Genomic DNA, 21,028 nt, shown 5'->3' on the forward strand with positions numbered 1-21,028 from the left:
TATAGCAATTAGCAATATCTACGACTAGGCGACCATTACAGTATCCACCACTGCTCGTGATACTTAAATCAACTTATTGTTAGGTACATGTGAAAAAGATCTGTACTTACGATGCAGTGAAAATAGTTAATTTTATGAACTGTCATCTTACTAATTAGCAAATTTTTGTTTTGGAAATTTGTGGTAAGGTCTTATGAGACCAAACTGCTGAGGTCATCGCTCCCTTACCCTACACACAACTTAATCTAACTTGAACTAACTTACACTACGGACAACACTCACACCCGTGCCCGAAGAAGGACTCGAACCACGGTCGGGGGGAGCCGCACTGACCGTGACAAGGCGCCCAAGACCGGGCGGCTACCAGGTGCGGCGCGAATTTTTGTAATACTGACCTAAGTATTTGAAATTTTTTATAGGCTTAAGCGGGTGCGAGATGGTTATATCACGGCAGAACTGTTCTCATATTGTATGACGTTTATCTTTCTCTCACCAGCTACACGTTTCCCTAGGCAAAGCCTGGCTTCCAAGTGTGGCTTATTTGAGAGATATTTTGTTAAAAATTATCAGTTTAAATTTATTACGTCAGGTACCAAACAGAACCCTGTGTTATGTGCAAGATAGTATCGAATTGTTCATTAAAAACCTCGCAGTTTGGGAAATCGGTCTAAATTCCAGTCAAATTGTTTTGATGCCCTTTAGGACTTCATAGTAGAAATTCATCTTACTTCGGACGAAAACGTCGAGAATAAAATTAAGGAACATTTGTAGGAATTTGGAAAAATTTCAAAGACTATTTCCCTACTCTATCTAGCAATAACAACAGGATTCGCAATCGCTTGGAACAGACAATAATTCTGGAATCCACATGGAGTGTAAATATAAACGAGCAGCTAATCGAAACTTCCGGTGACAGAAAATAAACCTCTGTCACCGATAAGTTTCTGCTTAATCTTAAAGGCGGAGTTTCCAGTGCTATTAAATTAAGCGGAAACCAATTTATTACCTGTCTCGTCCTCTTATCTGGCCGAAAAGGCTTTTCCTTCTTACACGCGTATAAAAAAATAAATTTAAAACCAAACTTCAAAGCGAAAGTAATTTGATATTGTCTTACCTTCTGTGGTTCCTGATTTCAGTGTGATGTCACAGCAAAGAAGACGGATCCTCCCTAACGAATTCCAAGGAAGGATTGAGCCAGTTACTTCCGTAATGGAAACTTGTAGGTTAACAAAAAAGTGTGTAACACTTTCACATTGCATGCTAGACCTACCCGTTGTGCAAAAGCTTAATCAGCCCTTTTGTTGTGGAACAGAAAACATTACGGCTATCAAACCGTTTGCTTTGAATACAAATACTTCCATGTTACAGTAAGTACTTCTTTTACCCTGCATTCCTTATTTTTGTTTGTAAAGGATCGAGAGCACCCTGTTCCTAGCATATCAAACCATCACCATTCTCGAAGGTGTGCAGAGAATTCAGAAAGTAAATCCGCAAGTTTGCGGCCGGTCACCCCCGCCTTCCCATCGCTGTCTGTTTCCCTGCTGCTCCGAGCCCTATTGACACCCGGTACAGCTGATCTCGACTGTCCGCAGTGCGGGCATCAGAACGGAGCAGTCGGTCGGAGAAGGGCATAGGGCGGGTAAATGTGTCGCTATGCACGGCTCGCGTCACAGCCCGTCAGGATACTTGCCATAGCAACGTCACCCAACGGAACCCACAGGCATCGGTAGAAGGGCAATTACAGTCAATCGTTACAACAGACCAGAAACTGAAATTACATTTCAAGTATAAACAGAGCCACAACACGTTAATTTTTGAACCAAAGTTACAACATTTTAAATTTTTAAACCAAGGCACGATAGAAAGATGTCAAATTAAAAAAAAATGCTTTGGATACTGAATATGGCTGAGTATAAATGACTACAAATAATTTAAACCTTGAAATGTTCATTCTCTTTAAGAAAATTCCATTATGCTTCCAGAAGGCCTCTAAAACTGTTATAAGAAATACATTACAATTAATTAGAAAGATTTAAGTTCAGATCAAATAACTGAATGACGTTTAATAACTAACTATAGGAGTTTCAGGGCAGCAACAGTCAGCTGTGCAATAAAATTTATGTTTATTTGGTTAATCACAGTGAAGTAAAAAATTGCTGTATAACAGCCCTTCAGTGGCAAATGCCATTTGTGAATTAAGGTGCTTAATGAAATGGATGTTCAGCCCGCTGCACAGTGGGCTATAATGACTCCAAAATGTGATTCAAACTGCACAGTTGGTTTTTACAGCTAGAGGAACACAAAGTTTTCCAGGCAACAAAGTGTCCTAGTCAATTTGCCCAGTACGAGAAAGCTACATAGTACTTAAGACTACTATTATAAGAGTGCGTGATGTCTGTTTCTTTGGAAATGTCCGAAAGAACAGACACCACGTGGATTCCGCAGCTTTGATACATTACATACAAACTGAAGGTGGAGGGACGAGAACGGAAAGGAAAGGGGTTACTGACGTCAGCTGCATTAGGGAATTTAGTGGAATCAGCGGCGACGAGAGAAATAGTGTACCAGACCGGGATTCGAACCCGGGATCCTCCTCGTTTACTAGGCAGGTGTGATAACCACTGCGCCATTCGGGAGATAGCGTTAGCGCCACTCTAAGGACTATCTCAGCACGCCTTACACCGACCCACATTCCTAGCGACCACTCCCTGTCCATTTCCTTGATGCTCGCTACTCAGATTCCCGCAGGGGGTCGGATGCACTTGTGCACTCGCACTGAAGAATGTAGATCCATCTATGCGAATCAGTTATATGAATGCGTGGTGTCTGTTATTTCGGATATTTCCGGACATGTGCAGATGCACAAGTAAGTCTGATATACTGCGAGAATATCAGAGTAACAAGCATGGAGGAAATGGACAGGCGCTGTGGATGGGTGGCGCTCAATGGAAATGCGGGTCGCCCTTGAGGCGAGCCGAGATAGTCTGGGCATTAGCGACGACTCTGTGTCCCGGCTGGCGCAGCGACTAACGCACATGCATAGTAACCAGGAGATGCTGGGTTCGCATCCCAGTTTGGTGCACATTTTCAAGTGTTGCCCTTTCCTACTTTCAGTTTACATATTAAGATTACGAGTATCAAAAAATCGAAATTGCTTTGCTCTCCGAAATAGTATAGGAAAATATCTATTACTTGGTCTTATTAAGCACGATGGAACCTGAAGAAAAACACTAAGAACATATGCTCAGCAATTAGGCCTCAAATCACGTTCAAATGTTAATTACAATACACCAAATATGCAGATGCTACCATTCATATCCTTTACGTCACATTCACCCAAACTGACAACTTCTGCCAGACACAAAAATAAGTGGAATAAATCACTATTAAAATTTATAGTGATTCCTATAATGCAATAGAACAAGCTGCTATTGCATGTTTAACAGTGACTCTCTACTTCAGTCACACATCAAAACCAAACTCCTCCCAAACAGGCCATGAAGGTCCAACGGTTCCGACCAGCCGCCGTGTCATCCTTAGCCCACGGGCGTCACTGGTTGCGGATATGGAGAGACATGTGGTCAGCACACGGCTATCCCGCCGTATATCAGTTTACGGGACCACAGCCGCTACTTCTCAATCAAGTAGCTCCTCAGTTTGTCTCACAAGGGCTAAGTGCATCCCGCTTGCCAACAGCGCTAAACGGACCGGACGGTCATCCATACAAGTGGCATACGATCCTGAGCGGCCAACAGCCTAAAATCCACTCCCGCAGACACACCACAACAAGCGGCCCCGGATCGCCGCGCTTGCTCTCGGTATTGCCTTTCAGTTCCTGGTATCTGACTGAGCTGTCACTCCACCACTGCCTCCGGCGGTGCGAACGCTCTCCTCCTCACCAAAATTGCGCCCTCCGTGAATGCCCTCTAGCTCTCCCGGCGTGGCCTTCGTCAAAGATTACAACTCTCGTCGAAAAAATTATCGATAGGAGCCCACACGGCTCAGAATCCTAGTAACTCATTTTAAGTCTTGAATTGCACGTCAAGGCGGTTATAATTAATCTTTCGCTGCTGCAGCGGGCACCCATGAAAAATCACTCACCGTAGAACAAGGAAATATTGAGGAAACATTTGTAAGGACTTGCGGAAGAGAAGTAACGAATAAACCATTTATAGTACGTCACTTTAATTTCCACATCACGGGGTAACATTTAACAAATGCATACTATGTTCATGTTTCAGGTTACGAACACTGCTCAATGTGATGATCATCTGGTACCATGACAACCTGCAACAGCACTAGAGATACCATTTCACAATTGTTCATAGCCCCTTTCAAACGATGAACCAGGCAACGTTCAGGCGTCGTGACACAGCTGGTGTGTTGATTGAAGATCGCCCAGAAACAGTAACTTCTTCAATATATGGCTCAGTTGTCCGTTGGCTTCTGCCAGGAGCAATTCCGAAACCGCCAGTTAATTCGATCTTCAAGCACAGTGCGGAAAGATCACCTCTCCGTATTCCTTTAATGGATCGACACTCTCGAAGATCAGCAGCACTATTGCTGTTTTGATATAACAGATTTACGAGTAAGGACTCCTCACCATGACCAGATCCGTGTTGACGTCTGCAGCTGTAGTGATGCTTGTGTTTCAACCCATGTCGCCATACCAGCACTGGCACCGAACGGCAAGTCACAACACTAACAGTACTAACAACACAAATCCGACAGCGCACAGTCTGGACATTATTTTTATAAAATTGGGCACCCATTAGTTTTCCGTCGACACAGGCTCAAGTATAGAACGTTTAGTTATAACTGTTGTATTCTCCAACGTAACTTCTTCTACAATACAATAGCTGGCTGTACAATAGATGTAGACGTCCGTCGATCTAGCCGGAGATGTGGTTCCTCTCGGTCGGCTGGTACTTCGATCGGCGGTGCTGTACAGCAGCTTCGGTGATATCTTCTTGGAGACTCTGCTATAGCGGTTGCCATTAGCAGCGGACTAAGAGTGGTCTGCCTTCGACCGGCCGGGCCTATATAGTGAGCTGGGGCCAATAGAAACCTGGCGTAGGAATCCGTGGCCGGATATGTCGCGGCGACATCTGCAAGGAAAGGTTCCTATTAATCGACTGGAATCTTCGGCGTGTTTACCTGATGTCTTCGCCTGTTTGGCTGTTGGTTTGTTTCCCTCATAGCGTGTCTGTTATGCGGTGCTGCCTGCCATTTAGGGGAACCCGATGGCAGGCAGTACAATAACCACCTTGTATTTTTATTCAGAGTTACATGAATGATAAGGTTTTCCCCTCACTGCAATGTTAAAAACCGCATCTTCCTTTTTTCCCCTCAAATGATGTTCAAATCCTCGTTCCTAGGAAGAGTATTTTAACGATACCAGTGACAAGGCGCAAAAAATAAAACATATAAGAAAAATGCTAGACGGAAAGATGTTCGGATTTGCAAGCTCTGTTCAGCTGCATTAATTTTTTGTCCACGTTCCCATTTGAAATTCCTAAGTTGAGTACGATTTCTCAATTTTCTGTCAACATTCACTCAAGGTAAGTTCCACGATTCTGTTCGGCCTTATTGACTACTGTAAAATGCTTTTAATCGGAACAAAGTCGGACACACCCTTTCCGAAAAAAAGAGGTTGTTTAGTAGGTAAGAAGCAACCTGTACAGCACTTCAAGCAGACACAACCCTATTCATGATTATGCTCTTTAAAGTAAACAACATCCTCTGACTTGCTTACTAATAACAGTCGTCCATTTGAAATGGATATCATGTTGTGTATCGATACGCGAGTTACGAGTCACATGCATGGCTTGAAGACTACATATCCCACCCTTTTGTCTGCTAGGAAAGTCATATGTTTAGTCGGATATTGAGAAGCATATCTGTTAGCAGTACTTTGAGGCCGGCCGGGGTGGCCAAGCGGTTCTAGGCGCTACAGTCTGGAACCGCGCGATTGCACAGTCGCAGGTTTGAATCCTGCCTCGGGCATGGATATGTGTGACGTCCTTAGGTTAGTTAGATTTAAGTAGTTCTAAGTTCTAGGGGACTGATGACCTCAGAAGTTCAGTCCCATAGTGCTCAGAGCCATTTGAACCATTTTTTTACAGGTTTCTACAGAAAAACCAATTTGGTTTACACTCATAAAAGGTTTGCTTTCATAGCACAGTTAGGCAACAAATCACGAGTAACGCACCATTTCACCAGATACTGCCGAGGATAGCCAGAGATGTACAACAGAACGTATTTTGATGCAGAGGTGTGACATCTTTTTCTCTCCTCATGAGATAAGAGAAGTTTTGAAACTTTTTGATCAAATTTTTTACCTGCTGATAAAAAGATGAGCTCGCTGGTTGGCTCTAGCGAAATGGATTTGTGGAGAGTCAATTTAATACTGTACGATGACAGTCGATCTTGACAAACCGCGTCGTACAAACAGGGCGATTTTTAGCTCCCCCACGAGTCAGGTAACGGAAATAATTTGCTTCCCTGCACGCAGATCCATCAGATCAAACAGTTTTTGTATGAGGCTGAGTTAAGTTTCCCAGACTTTGACGAAATAATGACGATATTCCTATACTTGTTTTAAGATACTCATCCATAGTTTTTTTCGATCCTCGGTACAAAAGAACCAGTTTGCTCTTGTAGGTATAGGTAGACTGCTGGCGATAATTTTCTATAAATGGTTATAATGTATTGTGCTGTATACGAGTAGGTTATTTTGTTTATATTTAGGCTTACTTGCTTTGTGATTAACGTAAGAGTTGAAAATAAAAAGAAGTTTCTGTGTAGATGCGCGACACTACGACCCTCGGATTACTGTTCTGTACTCTTTCTACTGTACCAACCGCTGCTTGGAAACCATGTTAACACAAATGGCTCATGCCTCGACGACTCGCGGCAAAAACGCTAAATTTTTGTAAACGCTTGGCCATCTGAAGCTTCCACTTCTACCACTTTCTTTTCTGGGCATGTCCTCCACATACAATTAACTTTGGATGAAGCCGATGATGACGAGTAGGCGCCGTTCCTTTGTTAACCTCTGAAAGGGACTCTGACAGGCTATGGGCGTTTGCACAACGATAACGTGAGAGTTGGCTGTTTGTATTACTGGAGAAATTAACTTTTTTGGAAATAGAGTCTAATAATTATTACAGTAGCTGTAATGTTTATGTGCATGCGTGCCTCGTTCTGTTCGCAGACATATCGTTAACGAACGTAAGTCACATGGAGTGTTGACGAAGTGCCGTTACAATAAATATACGTCTTTTAATCGGAAATTTTTTAACTTCTTTATATCAGGTAGCTCACTTCGTAATTCAAAACTCGCCATTTCGCACCATAGCCCCTTGCTACAGCTTCTCAGTTCATTCAAAATCTGTTTCCTCTTGACGATGGTGGGGGGTGGGGGAGGAAGAGGGGGCGTGGAGGGGGGAGGGGGAGGACCGGGGAAGGCAGTGACACCCATTCTGCGACGGCTCCTTCGAAGAAAACAAAATCGCCTAATTATAGCTGCCTTCTGCCGGCCTAGGGCTGCAGATGTCTCTGACTGGGCGGTGCCTCCCTCCCTCTCCCAAGTCAACGGCCACGCCGGGTTTTGTATGATCAAAGGACAGCCCGAGATCGCAATTTCTTGCAAACTGTAACCACCTCGTTGCCTTACACACTGAACAAAGCACTGACTGAACCTGACATTTCTCAAGAAGCAGGTTTTCCTGGAGGTGAAAGTCCCGCATACTCAAGGAAAAAAACGTAGCTCCGTCCGTAATTACAATTACGGTTATTTGACACGCCGAGAGACGTTGTAGATATCTATATTATACATTAATTCCAGAACTTCTACGAGGTTGTTTGTAAGCGATTTTGCTTAAACTCCACACTTCTTACGGCTTAAATGACGAGTTTCGCATAAAAAGGGCCTTTTCTAAGCTTATATAAAGTAAATGCGAAGCGAAACGTAACATCGGAAATATCCGTCGTCGAGTGAGTTACTTTGGTAATCAGTGGGAAAAAAGCATTTCAGTGAATTCAGCAATTTCCGAGATGGGACCTCATGTGTTTAAATCACTCAAAGAAAAATACAGGTGTAAGCCGGCTATTTTTGATGATGTTATTGGATGTGTTAATATTTGTAAAGGAAAATGATATATTTGAAGAATTGTGGTCAGAGAAACAGCTGTTAGGGAACATTATCTGTGTCTGTGATGGCAGCACCGTGTAGTCGCAGAATCTTTGACAGTCAGTAGGATGGCTGCGGTGTGCAGCAGGCAGGGTTTCGTTGAGTGTACAGTGTAATGAATCGACGCACTTTTAGGACTATGTGAGTTACTGATTTATTACGAGGATTAATGATGACTCAGAACAATGGATGGATAATATACGGACATAAAAAAAAACATTTTGAAATGAAGAACAAGGTATTATTTCATGAGATAAAAAGCTTATTTTTATTTTTTGGACTTGTATTGTTGGTCCGCTTCACCCCTGTCACAGTCGAGCTTTTGATAATTATTCTATTGATTGTCATTCTGAGTTAATTTTAACATATCATGGAAGTTACTAGATTGAATGAATTTTCATATTAGAGTATATAACTGGTTTTCTTTTCTTTATGATATGTTCCTTCCTAGCTGAAATTTCAGAACTTTAAGTTTGAGTCATGTGTTTCATTGGCATTCTGTGTCAAAATTATGAACCAAATTTCCCTACACCAACTGTGGTTAGTTTTTAGCAGTATTTTTCTTAAATAACTGTTGTGGAGTCTTTCTGTTCAAAATGGCTCTGAGCACTATGGGACTTATTTTGTGAGGTCATCAGTCCCCTAGACTTAGAACTGTTTAAACCTAACTAACCTAAGGACATCACACACATCCATGCCCGAGGCAGGATTCGAACCTGCGACCGGAGCGGTCGGGCGGTTCCAGACTGAAGCGCCTAGAACCGCTCGGCCACACCGGCCGGCGGAGTCTTTCTGTGTTGCTGTTTCTGCCAGCACTTCATTTTGCAGGTGATATTCATTATACGTGATTGTTTCGTTTCTTTTGTGCATTGTAGGTTCTGTCAGTTTCTTTATTTTACGAGGGCCATACGACAGTGCATAAATTTTAGTGTGTTTCAGGTTTCATTCTGGAGCAGGTGGTCATTAGAGTTTTTTTATAAGCTACGTTTGTTTCAAACAGTTAGCACTGGTCAAGTCTACAGAGCGTGAAATTATTGGTTTGCTTATAAATGAGATCGGTTTTCACACACACACAGGATTCTTTTGAATTTCATGTGAGTGATGTGGCTTTCAGCTCAGTAGCACATTTAGGTTGGCATTTCACATTCCCAGGTTTGTATTTACTATAACACGGACACAAGTAAAAGCTATTTATCCCGCGCGGATAGCCGTCGGTCTAACGCACTGCTTTCCGGGCGGGAATGCGTCTGGTCCCCGGCACGAATCCGCCTGGTGCATTAGTGTCGAGGTGCGGTGTGCCGGCCAGCCTGTGGATGGTTTTTAAGGCGATTTCTCCACGTACGCGTACACCACCACTACTCTACCACGCAAACATTGGGGTTACACTCGCCTGGTGCGAGACATTCCCACGGGGGGGGGGGGTGGGGGGGGGGGGGTCCACTGGGGGCCGAGCCGCACAATAACCCTGGGTTCGGTGTGGGGTGGCGGTGGGGTGAGTGAACTGCTGTAGCCTGATGTGTGATTGTCAACCACTGAGGGCTACGCCAGGGAGGAAGCCTCTTCGTCGATCCTAGGTCCCCAGTTCAATACACAACTATGGTCCTAATTACAATTGTGACCATAAAGTTTCAAAAGTTATTGTAAGGAATTTTCTAAATATTTTGGTACAAGGGTTCTGCGGTCTTCGGTGGCTCGCTACAGAAGACATAATCATCATTTAATCAGTTAGTTACCCAAGGTACAGGTATCTCTGTGACTGTGAAATAACCGTCAAAACAATGGAAAAGTGTGTAACATGCAATCAGCGTGACGTACATACCTCCTATGCTTAAGTACCGTTATGCGGCTGACGTCGCAAGGGGAACAGCTCGGAATAACATCATTGTGCCTCACTTCCACTGCATTTAGGGAACCCGTACCCAAAGTGGAATCCCAAAGTGGAAGAGGCAAGTGGAATCCATGTCATAGACACTACAGAGGAATTCCTTCCCCAAATGGCTTCGGGGAGACAATTTAGAAGTGGAGGTCAAGCCGCAAAGGGGGACCAAAAACGTCAAAAAGGAAGGATGCAAAAGAAAAAGGCATGAGGAACAGAACTACAGGGGATACAGGGGACCAGGAGGTCGACATAAGTAAGAACACTGAGAGAGGGTAGGAGGGGGCAGAGGGGAAGAAGGGGGCTGAGGGGAAGGAGTGGGGATGGGTAGGGAGGGACATGGAGAAGGAAATGCAGTCCGGGAAGGAATAATAGGCTGAAATAGCTTGGGTGACTGTGGACACTACGCAAACCTCAAAAAAGAACCATGAGCCATATAGAGCGTTTTCTACTGAAGTTGCTCATTATTTTATTTGTTTAATGGGGCATAAAAACTGCTGTAGGTTACAACACCTTCATCGAAATAATTTTGAATTCCTGAAGAAAGCAGTCAGCACATTATAGCAGGATAGATGAAACTACATTTGACTAGAATGTTATCTTTACCAGGTGATATATCTAGATATGACAAATTTCCTTTTGCATTTTTTTACAAACTATACTAACAGAGACTTACCTCTTTAAAATAACATACGAATTTTGTAAATAGTTTAGTTCTAGATTTTTAATGTATTTTCTAAAACTTTTCTGACATTGGATTGTGATGATATGGTTTCTTGCAAAATTCCTCTAAATCAAAAGTTTGAGTAGTTCCAAAGATAATGTACCTGTTGATTCATCGCCAAAGTGACACCTATCCTCAATTGACTTTTTAAAGAAGAAGAAATATGCAGGAAGATACAAAAGTAACACAATTACACTATATTCTGGAAACTAGCCTGCTTTTCCCCCACCTCCATTCGCATATGTGTTTGATACTTGTATTGAACTTGTCTCTTCCTCCTACCTAACCAGCTTTTCCTCCAAGCATCTCTCTTTAACTCAACCTCCTATCCCTGTATCCCCATCTCCTCCCCCCATTCTGTATTTCTCTCCCCTCCTCCTGCCTTTCTTTGACCATCTCTTCCATCCTATCTCTCCAACCACATATTACTCCATACCTATAACCTTCTACCCTCTTCCCATCCACATCTTCCTGTCTTCCCTTAACAACTGCCCACTTCCCCACTACAACTTCCACCTGCCTCCAGCATCTCCCACTCCTCCCCCCTCTCTGTCCATGTCCTCCTCTCCCTCTCTCCCCATCCAATACTCTCCTTCCCATCTCTCTGTCCATCTTGGAGTAACTGTACTCTTGTAAAGATTTGGGGTCACTGAGGAGAGAGCAGCATAGCACAGCCGTACACAACACACAATGCCAGCTGTGATAATATACTGACTGTGTTCATTGATATGCCTTATTGTTGATGAAGTACACCATTATTAATCTATCCTACCCATCTGCCTTACTGGGCAACGTATACAGCAGAAGCTAGGTACGCCACTCACATCACTGCACAATGCAGATAGTGAGATAGAGGATAGGCAGTCGATGGACAGAGAGAGAGAGAGAGGTGAATGTAGGGGTGGGGAGGAATTTGACACATGTATTTCACACATCTCCTCCCTCTACTTCTCCCCACGTCCTCAATGTTTGGCACCAGCTCTCCCTCTCTGACCAGCTCCTCATTCCCCCTCTCTCTGACCATCCTTCCTTTCCCCCATCACTAACCATCTACTTTTCCCTGTCTCCCATTCCATCTCCTCCTTCCCCTCTTTCAGTTCCATCCCCTCTCTCTGTCCAGCCTATATGGAAGGGGTGGAAACCGTTGCTTGCTCCTAGCCTGTAGGCTGCACTGCAAAGGAAGACAGTACGGCAGGCTAATACTACTCCCTCATAATCTTCATGCCATCAACTGCCAAGTTGTGTCTGAGGACATATGAAGTCTGATATGCAGTACGAACAAGCTTCATGAATATTATATTGTTGTCCATAATTTTGATTGGGTGTAAACGTGGAGATCTTTCATTAATATTTCAGCATCAGGTTCTGAATACTGGCTGTATAAAACCGACGACTGATTTCAAGAAAGCTCTTTGTGTAAGCTCTTCGTGTAAGCCGCGGTAGTCTCTAACAACAAAGAGCCTTCTTCGTCCTCCCATGGGTTTTTGCCCCATTCTGATGCACTTAATTTCATTTGAAATTGCATCACCTCGGCCTGCAACTCACCTAGAGCTAGCTTCTGTTGCGGATTCGTAATTATAAGGCTCATATCCTCAACCCGATGGAACCAGTGCATGGTCTACACCTGTACCCTATATACGTGCCCCTTGAGAGGAGTGACTACCATCTGAGAAGGCAATATTGTTTTCTACATACGAGAGAGAAGCGGTGCAGTGTTCAACTGCGGTACTCACCTGGCCATTTCGTGCCGCAGTTACCTGTACGAGACACGCGGCCGCATCTCGCAGCCGAGGGCACAGCTCTGCCACGTCCCGTTCTTCCAGTTTACTGCGTATACCTGGTTTATATCTCAGCTGTTCTTTCTTCAGGCACCCGACCTCCATCAGCACCTTAGCCTCCATCGCGCCACCTAGCGCACCTTCAAATACACCAAAAGAATAGACTATAGCAAAACGAAAGAAAGGGCACCCCAAAATAAATTGGCGTACCACGAATGATGGTCATTTAGTTAGCCCGACTCCGAAAGACAACAACGGTCTTTCTACCATTTTGAAACACCGCTGCCGCATGGTTGTCTTGGGGGTCGAAAGACTGGGCAAACATTGGTTAACTTCATTCATGACAGCCCAAGTTCCTTGACAAAATATATAGAAGGTAATACAATGAAAAATATAAAAAGAAATTAAAGGGAATAAGGTTCAATCTCGACGCCACCGGCTAATCGGCACGCTTCAGTGCTTGACCTGGAACTGAGACACCACCTCGCTCTAAAACATAGACGTAAAATAGCAATATAGTGTGTGTGGTGACTGATCAGATTTACACCTTAGATACTGAAATTAACCACAATGAAATTTTTCTATAAAAAAATTTGAACTGAATGCAATCACCTCCTAGTAAATTCTAATAGCTCTTGGGCGTTTGAAACGGCGTGCAAAATGTTCACCTCAATGTAATTAGCACTAAAACCAGATGGTACAAAGGGACACGCAGCTAAATTTAGGCATTCGCTTCAGAACTGTTCCAGAGATTCGACAGGCAGTAGACCGCTCCATTCGCACCATCAACAGAACAGGCTCTTCTAACGGTATACTACGCGTTCCACATCGCTATCAACGGGTTCTACACAACACTGGTAACTACTTTGAAGGACGGTAACAGGTGCAGAAATGTAACTCTTTTGTATCGGTTGTGAATAAATAGTTGCCACTATTTAAGTTCCAACCCTCGTATATAAAGCACACGAGTGGCAAGACGCAGTCAATACCTTCACTGCGCGAAAACAACGGTGAAGTTACTGATGACAGTGCCACTAAAGCAGAGTTATTAAATACAGTTTTTCGAAACTCCTTCACCAAAGAAGACGAAGTAAATAATCCTGAATTCCAATCAAGAACAACTACAAAGATGAGAAACATAGAAGTAGATATCCTCGGTATAGCAAAGCATCTTAAGTCACTTAATAAAGGCAAGGCCTCCGATCCAGATTTTATACCAGTCAGGTTCCTTTCAGAGTATGCTGATGCAATAGCTCCATACTTAGCAATTGTATAAAACCCCTCGCTCACAGCAAATTCCATACCTGAAGATTCGAAAGTTGCTCAAGTCACACCAATACCCAAAAAGGGAAACAGGAGAAATCTGCTGAATTACCGGCCCATATCGCTAACGTCAATTTGCAGTAGGGTTTTGCAACATACACTGTGTTCGAACATTACGAATTACCTCAAAGAAAACAATTCATTGACACAAAGTCAGCACGGATTAAGGAAACATTGTTCTTGTGAAACAAAACTAGCCCTTTATAGTCATGAGGTAATGAGTGCTATCGACAGGGGACTGGGGATGTCAAATTGATTCCATATTTATAGATTTACAGAACGCTTTCGACACCGTTCCTCACAAGCGTCTTCCAACCACACTGTGTGCCTATGGAATATCGCCTCAGTTGTACGACTGGATTCGTGTTTTCCTGTCAGAAAAAATCACAGTTCGTAGTGATAGATGGAAAGACATAGAGTAAAACAGAAGTAATATCCGGCGTCCCCCAAGGAAGTGTTATAGGCCCTCTGTTGTTCCTGATCTACACTCCTGGAAATTGAAATAAGAACACCGTGAATTCATTTTCCCAGGAAGGGGAAACTTTATTGACACATTCCTGGGGTCAGATACATCACATGATCACACTGACAGAACCACAGGCACATAGACACAGGCAACAGAGCATGCACAATGTCGGCACTAGTACAGTGTATATCCACCTTTCGCAGCAATGCAGGCTGCTATTCTCCCATGGAGACGATCGTAGAGATGCTGGATGTAGTCCTGTGGAACGGCTTGCCATGCCATTTCCACCTGGCGCCTCAGTTGGACCAGCGTTCGTGCTGGACGTGCAGACCGCGTGAGACGACGCTTCATCCAGTCCCAAACATGCTCAATGGGGGACAGATCCGGAGATCTTGCTGGCCAGGGTAGTTGACTTACACCTTCTAGAGCACGTTGGGTGGCACGGGATACATGCGGACGTGCATTGTCCTGTTGGAACAGCAAGTTCCCTTGCCGGTCTAGGAATGGTAGAACGATGGGTTCGATGACGGTTTGGATGTACCGTGCACTATTCAGTGTCCCCTCGACGATCACCAGTGGTGTACGGCCAGTGTAGGAGATCGCTCCCCACACCATGATGCCGGGTGTTGGCCCTGTGTGCCTCGGTCGTATGCAGTCCTGATTGTGGCGCTCACCTGCACGGCGCCAAACACGCATACGACCATCATTGGCACCAAGGCAGAAGCGACTCTCATCGCTGAAGACGACACGTCTCCATTCGTCCCTCCATTCACGCCTGTCGCGACACCACTGGAGGCGGGCTGCACGATGTTGGGACGTGAGCGGAAGACGGCCTAACGGTGTGCGGGACCGTAGCCCAGCTGCATGGAGACGGTTGCGAATGGTCCTCGCCGATACCCCAGGAGCAACAGTGTCCCTAATTTGCTGGGAAGTGGCGGTGCGGTCCCCTATGGCACTGCGTAGGATCCTACGGTCTTGGCGTGCATCCGTACGTTGCTGCGGTCCGGTCCCAGGTCGACGGGCACGTGCACCTTCCGCCGACCACTGGCGACAACATCGATGTACTGTGGAGACCTCACGCCCCACGTGTTGAGCAATTCGGCGGTACGTCCACCGGGCCTCCCGCATGCCTACTATACGCCCTCGCTCAAAGTCCGTCAACTGCACATACGGTTCACGTCCACGCTGTCGCGGCATGCTACCAGTGTTAAAGACTGCGATGGAGCTCCGTATGCCACGGCAAACTGGCTGACACTGACGGCGGCGGTGCACAAATGCTGCGCAGCTAGCGCCATTCGACGGCCAACACCGCGGTTCCTGGTGTGTCCGCTGTGCCGTGCGTGTGATCATTGCTTGTACAGCCCTCTCGCAGTGTCCGGAGCAAGTATGGTGGGTCTGACACACCGGTTTCAATGTGTTCTTTTTTCCATTTCCAGGAGTGTATATTAACCGCTTAGGAGACAATCTGAGTAGTCCTCTTAGATTATTTGCAGATGATTTACCGTCTTGTAAAGTCATCAGATGACCAAAACGAATTGCAAAATGATTTAGATAAGATATCTGTGTGGTGTGAAAAGTGGCAATTGACCTTGAATAAAGAAAAGTGTGAAGTTATTCACATGAGTACTAAAAGAAATCCGCTGGATTTCGATTACGCGATAAGTGACACAAATCTGAAGGCTGTAAATTCCACTAAATACAACTGCAATTACAAATAAGCTAAGTTCATACGATCACATAGATAATGTTGTGGGTAGAGCAAAGCAAAGACTGCGATTCATTGGCAGAACACTTGCAAGGTGCAACAGATCTACTAAAGAGACTGCCTACACTATACTTGTCCACCCTATTCTGGAGTATTGATGTGCAGTATGGGATCCGTATCAGGTGGGACTGACGGATGATATTGAAAAAGTTCAAAGTAGGGCTACTCGTTATGTATTATCGCGAAATAGGGGAGATAGTGCCACAGACATGATACGTGAATTAGAGTGGCAATCATTAAAACAAAGGCGTTTTTCGTTGCGACAGGATCTTCTCATGAAATTTCAATCACCACTTTTCTCCTCCGATTGCGAAAACATTCTGTTGGCATGCACCTACATAGGGAGAAGTGATCATCACGATAAAGTACGAGAAATCATGGTTCGCACAGAAAAATGTAAGTGTTGTATTTCCCGTGTGCCATTCGAGAGTGGAACGGTAGAGAGACAGCTTGAAGGTGGTTCATTGAACCCTCTTCTATGCACTTAATTGTGGATAACAGAGTAATCACGTAGATGTAGATGTAGAAGTAGATTTTGTGGGTGGGGACCTCCTGCCCCTTACCGTTCTGCGATACTCTTTGATCGTCTTAGTCGAACTGTAAATAGCGTTTACGCCGTGATTGCACAATGTATAGCCGATTCTGCCAATCATCCTCGGGATGTGTGGTAGAAGGGCTGCACCTGACATTTATTCCTCTGATGTGACACTTCGCAGGCCATTACATATTCCTGTAATGGACTGGCCTGCACAGAGTCCTGACCTGAATCCTATAGAATAGGTCTGGGATGTTTTGCAATGCCGACTTCGTACCAGGCCTCCTCGGCCAACATCGATATCTCTCCTCAGTGCAGCACTCCGTGAAGAATGGGCTGCCATTCCCCAAGAAACCTTCCACCACCTGACTGAACGAATACCTGCGAGAGCGGAAGTTGTCATCAAGGCTAAGGATAACACCATACTGAATTCGAGCATTGCCGACTTGTTAGTCATTTTCAGCCAGGTTTCCGCATCCTTTCGGTCACATAGTGTATCTTAATCACGGGAGTGGCGGTAAAATCGGCACTGTCAATGATTATTGGTCCATTACCAACGGAGTTATGAGTGACCGTGAAAAAAAATATAAGCATCTCAACGCCAGTATTTGCGTTGCATAGCAATGATTTCTTTAAGAGGTTCTGATACTGATCATACAATACGCATTTATGGCAGCAGCAGATGGCGGCCGGTCAAGAGCACCACCGTACCAGTAGCACCAACTTCATTTGCGCTCTCCGTTGTAAGGCTGTGGAAAAGTTTAAAAAACACTGTTAGGACAGGAAATATTAGTAAAAGTCAACAATAGTAATGTGAATCGTACATCATTAATCTAAATTGTACAAAACTATCACCTTCTGCTTTTCGTGCAGACAGGAAAGGCGTAAAGGAGTAAGCAAGTGATGCAAGAAAAAATGAGCTAGACCTATGTTTTAAAGCAAAAACACAATGAAAATGTTACAGAGAGGTCATACTATCTACATCGTCTCAGATCTTGGGAGGCAGTGGATTCTTTTCCATACTGTTCTGTTCTACTTCCCACATGCTCCTTTCTTCTCCGATTCCTGAGGAAATCTGCTCACCAGTTCACTTAGTGTTTAACATCGCTCTATAGCACCACATCTAAAATCCTTCTATTCTCTTCTTCTGTGGTCCCACAAAGACCCATTGCCCTGTTACGATGTTACGCGACAAGAAACCTTTGAAGATGTTATTGCACTGACAGGCCGCGAATACCTTCATGGTCACATATGCTTCACATGCATCTCAAAAAAATTACTTACAATATTTACACATATACAATTCAAACTACACTACTGGCCTTTAAAATTGCTACACCAAGAATAAATGCAGATGATAAACGGGTATTCATTGGACAAATATATTAAACTAGAACTGACAAGTGATTACATTTTCACGCAATTTGGGTGCAGAGAGCCTGAGCAATCAGTACCTAGAACAACCACTTCTGGCCGTAATAACGGCCTTAGTTGGCCTGGACATTGAGTCAAACAGAGCTTGGATGGCGTGTACAGGTACAGCTGCCCATGCAGCTTCGACACGATACCACAGTTCATCAAGAGTAGTGACTGGCGTATTGTGACGAGCCAGTTGCTCGGGCACCATTGACCAGACGTTTTAAATTGGTGATGAGATCAGGGCAGCAGTCGGACATTTTCTGTATCCAGAAAGGCCCGTACAGGACCTGCAACATGCGGTCGTGCATTATCCTTCTGAAATGTAGGGTTTCGCAGGGATCGAATGAGGGTTAGAGCCACGGGTCGTAACACATCTGAAATGTAACGTCCACTGTTCAAAGTGCCTTCAATGCGAACAAGATGTGACCGAGACGTGTAACCAATGGCACCCCATACCATCACGCCGGGTGTTACGCCAGTATGGCGATGACGGATACACGCTTCCAATGTGCGTTCACAGCGATGTCGCCAAACACGGATGCGACCATCATGATGCTGTAAACAGAACCTGGATTCATCCGAAAAAAATGTTCAAATGTGTGTGAAATCTTATGGGACTTAACTGCTGAGGTCATCAATACCTAAGCTTACACACTACTTAACCAAAATTATCCTAAGGACAAACACACAAACCCATGCCCGAGGGAGGACTCGAACCTCCGCCGGGATCAGCCGCAAAGTCCATGTTTGCAGCGCCTTAGACCTCTCTGCTAATCCCGCGCGGCTCATCCGAAAAAATGACGCTTTTGCCATTCGTGCAGCCAGGTTCGTCGTTGAGTACACCATCGCAGGCGCTCATGTCTGTGATGCAGCGTCAAAGGTAACCGCAGCCATGGTCTCCACGCTGATAGTCCATGCTGCTGCAAACGTCCTCGAACTGTTCGTGCAGATGGTTGTTGTATTGTAAACGTCCCCATCTGTTGACTCAGGGATCGAGACGTGGCTGTACGATCCGTTACAGCCATGCGGATAAGATGCCTGTCATCTCGACTGCTAGTGATACGAGGCCGCTGGGATCCAGCACTGCGTTCCGTATTACCTTCCTGAACCCACCGCTTCCATATTCTGCTAACAGTCATTGGATCTCGACCAACACGAGCAGCAATGTCGTGATACGATAAACCGCAATCGCGATAGGCTACAATCCGACCTTTATCAAAGTCGGAAACGTGATGGTACGCATTTCTCCTCCTTACACGAGGCATCACAACAACGTTTCACCAGGCAATGCCGGTCAACTGCTGTTTGTGTATGAGAAATCGGTTGGAAACTTTCCTCATATCATCACGTTGTAGGTGTCGCCACCGGCGCTTATCTTGTGTGAATGCTCTGAAAAGCTAATCATTTGTATATCACAGGATGTTCTTCCTGTCGGTTAAATTCTGCGTCTGTAGCACGTCATCTTCATGGTGTAGCAATTTTAATGGCCAGTAATGTAATTAGCTGTTTGTAGAAATCAGCAGGTTATTTAAATAAATTCGAGGGATTCGTGTAAGCGTACAACAGTTTAAAACTACACCAAATTAAATTTGCTAAATATTGTGTAGCGTATGAATGCTGTTTAGCGTAGTGCACTCTACAGCGTAATGAATTCCGCTATGCTGTTCTTTTTACGATTAAACGTAACCCAGGTGTCAGGGAATAACTACTGAAACCTGGAAAGTGTGCCGACTGTAAATATGTTTCCGTACAGTGTTTGCCGGCCAGACTGTAGTAGCACAGACCATTAGCATAGCTCAGGGCCTGGCGTCAAGATACCTTACAGCTAGCGCGCTACCCACAACGTGTCGCGGACAGTACAGGCCCCTGTGGAATGCCCTTAATGCCTCGCTGACCGCAAGCTCTTGTGGCGCTGTTTCGCCGCAACGTCTCTGCAGAAAGGCTGCTGCAGTATCTAAACACAGACCAACATTTGCCTCTGCAAGTTTCTACACATCTTCCCAGCCTTCCCTTGTTTATGGTGGTATGAGGAAAATAGGCTGAATGAAACCTGTGTACGTGTTTATCATCCTTCTCCCGTTCGGGGATAGCAGCGAATTATATTAGGCCGGCCGGTGTGGCCGAGCGGTTCTAGGCGCTTCAGTCTGGAATCGCGCGACCGCTACGGTCGTAGGTTCGAATCCTGCCTCGAGCATGGATGTGTGTGATGTCCTTAGGTTAGTTGGGTTTAAGAAGTTCTAAGTTCTAGGGGACTGATGACCTCAGATGATAAGTCCCATAGTGCTCAGAGCCAATTGTATTATGGTGACACTGGAAATAAATTAAATATCTAACACAACACGACAAATGACCCTCATTTCAGCTTCGTTTTTTTCTACAGCGATCGTAAAATAACATGAAAATAACGTGAAAATTAATAGAATAACCTGTAATTCGACTACGTTGTTTTTGGGTTGCAAGCACATTGCCCTTGAAAGGAATATACTGGGGCACATTTGTAAGTGGCACCCGAATATGATTTTATAAACAATGTATGTCTTTGATAGGCTTTACATCGCTAAATGTGTAAGACCGCAGACCCAGAGATTCTGCTTTTGGTCTGAGATTATTATAGTGTTGGAGTAAAAGAGCGCTTGGCGCGCAGTTGTAGGTAGCGGTCGGTGAGCGAAAGACGATGGAATAGGCAGTTTTTTGTGGTGTGCTGTATGAAGCCACCAAGTGTTTGATTAATTTAGGTACGTCAATATTGTTGAACTTGGAACCAGAAGTCTTCACGCAGGTAAGGTAAAGACGTTAAATAATTATGATTTCAGTTTTTGCAGCGCGTTGGTAGAGATGAGTTGGCTGATCATTTGTAATTGTTGAGTAGCCCCAGAATGTAAGTAAACTGTTTAGATAAAAAGGCTACGTACATATTTCACTTTTTCAATGCTTCGATGACTTATTAA

The sequence above is a fragment of the Schistocerca americana genome, chromosome 2 (genome assembly GCF_021461395.2).
Source record: "Schistocerca americana isolate TAMUIC-IGC-003095 chromosome 2, iqSchAmer2.1, whole genome shotgun sequence".
Taxonomy (NCBI): domain Eukaryota; kingdom Metazoa; phylum Arthropoda; class Insecta; order Orthoptera; family Acrididae; genus Schistocerca; species Schistocerca americana.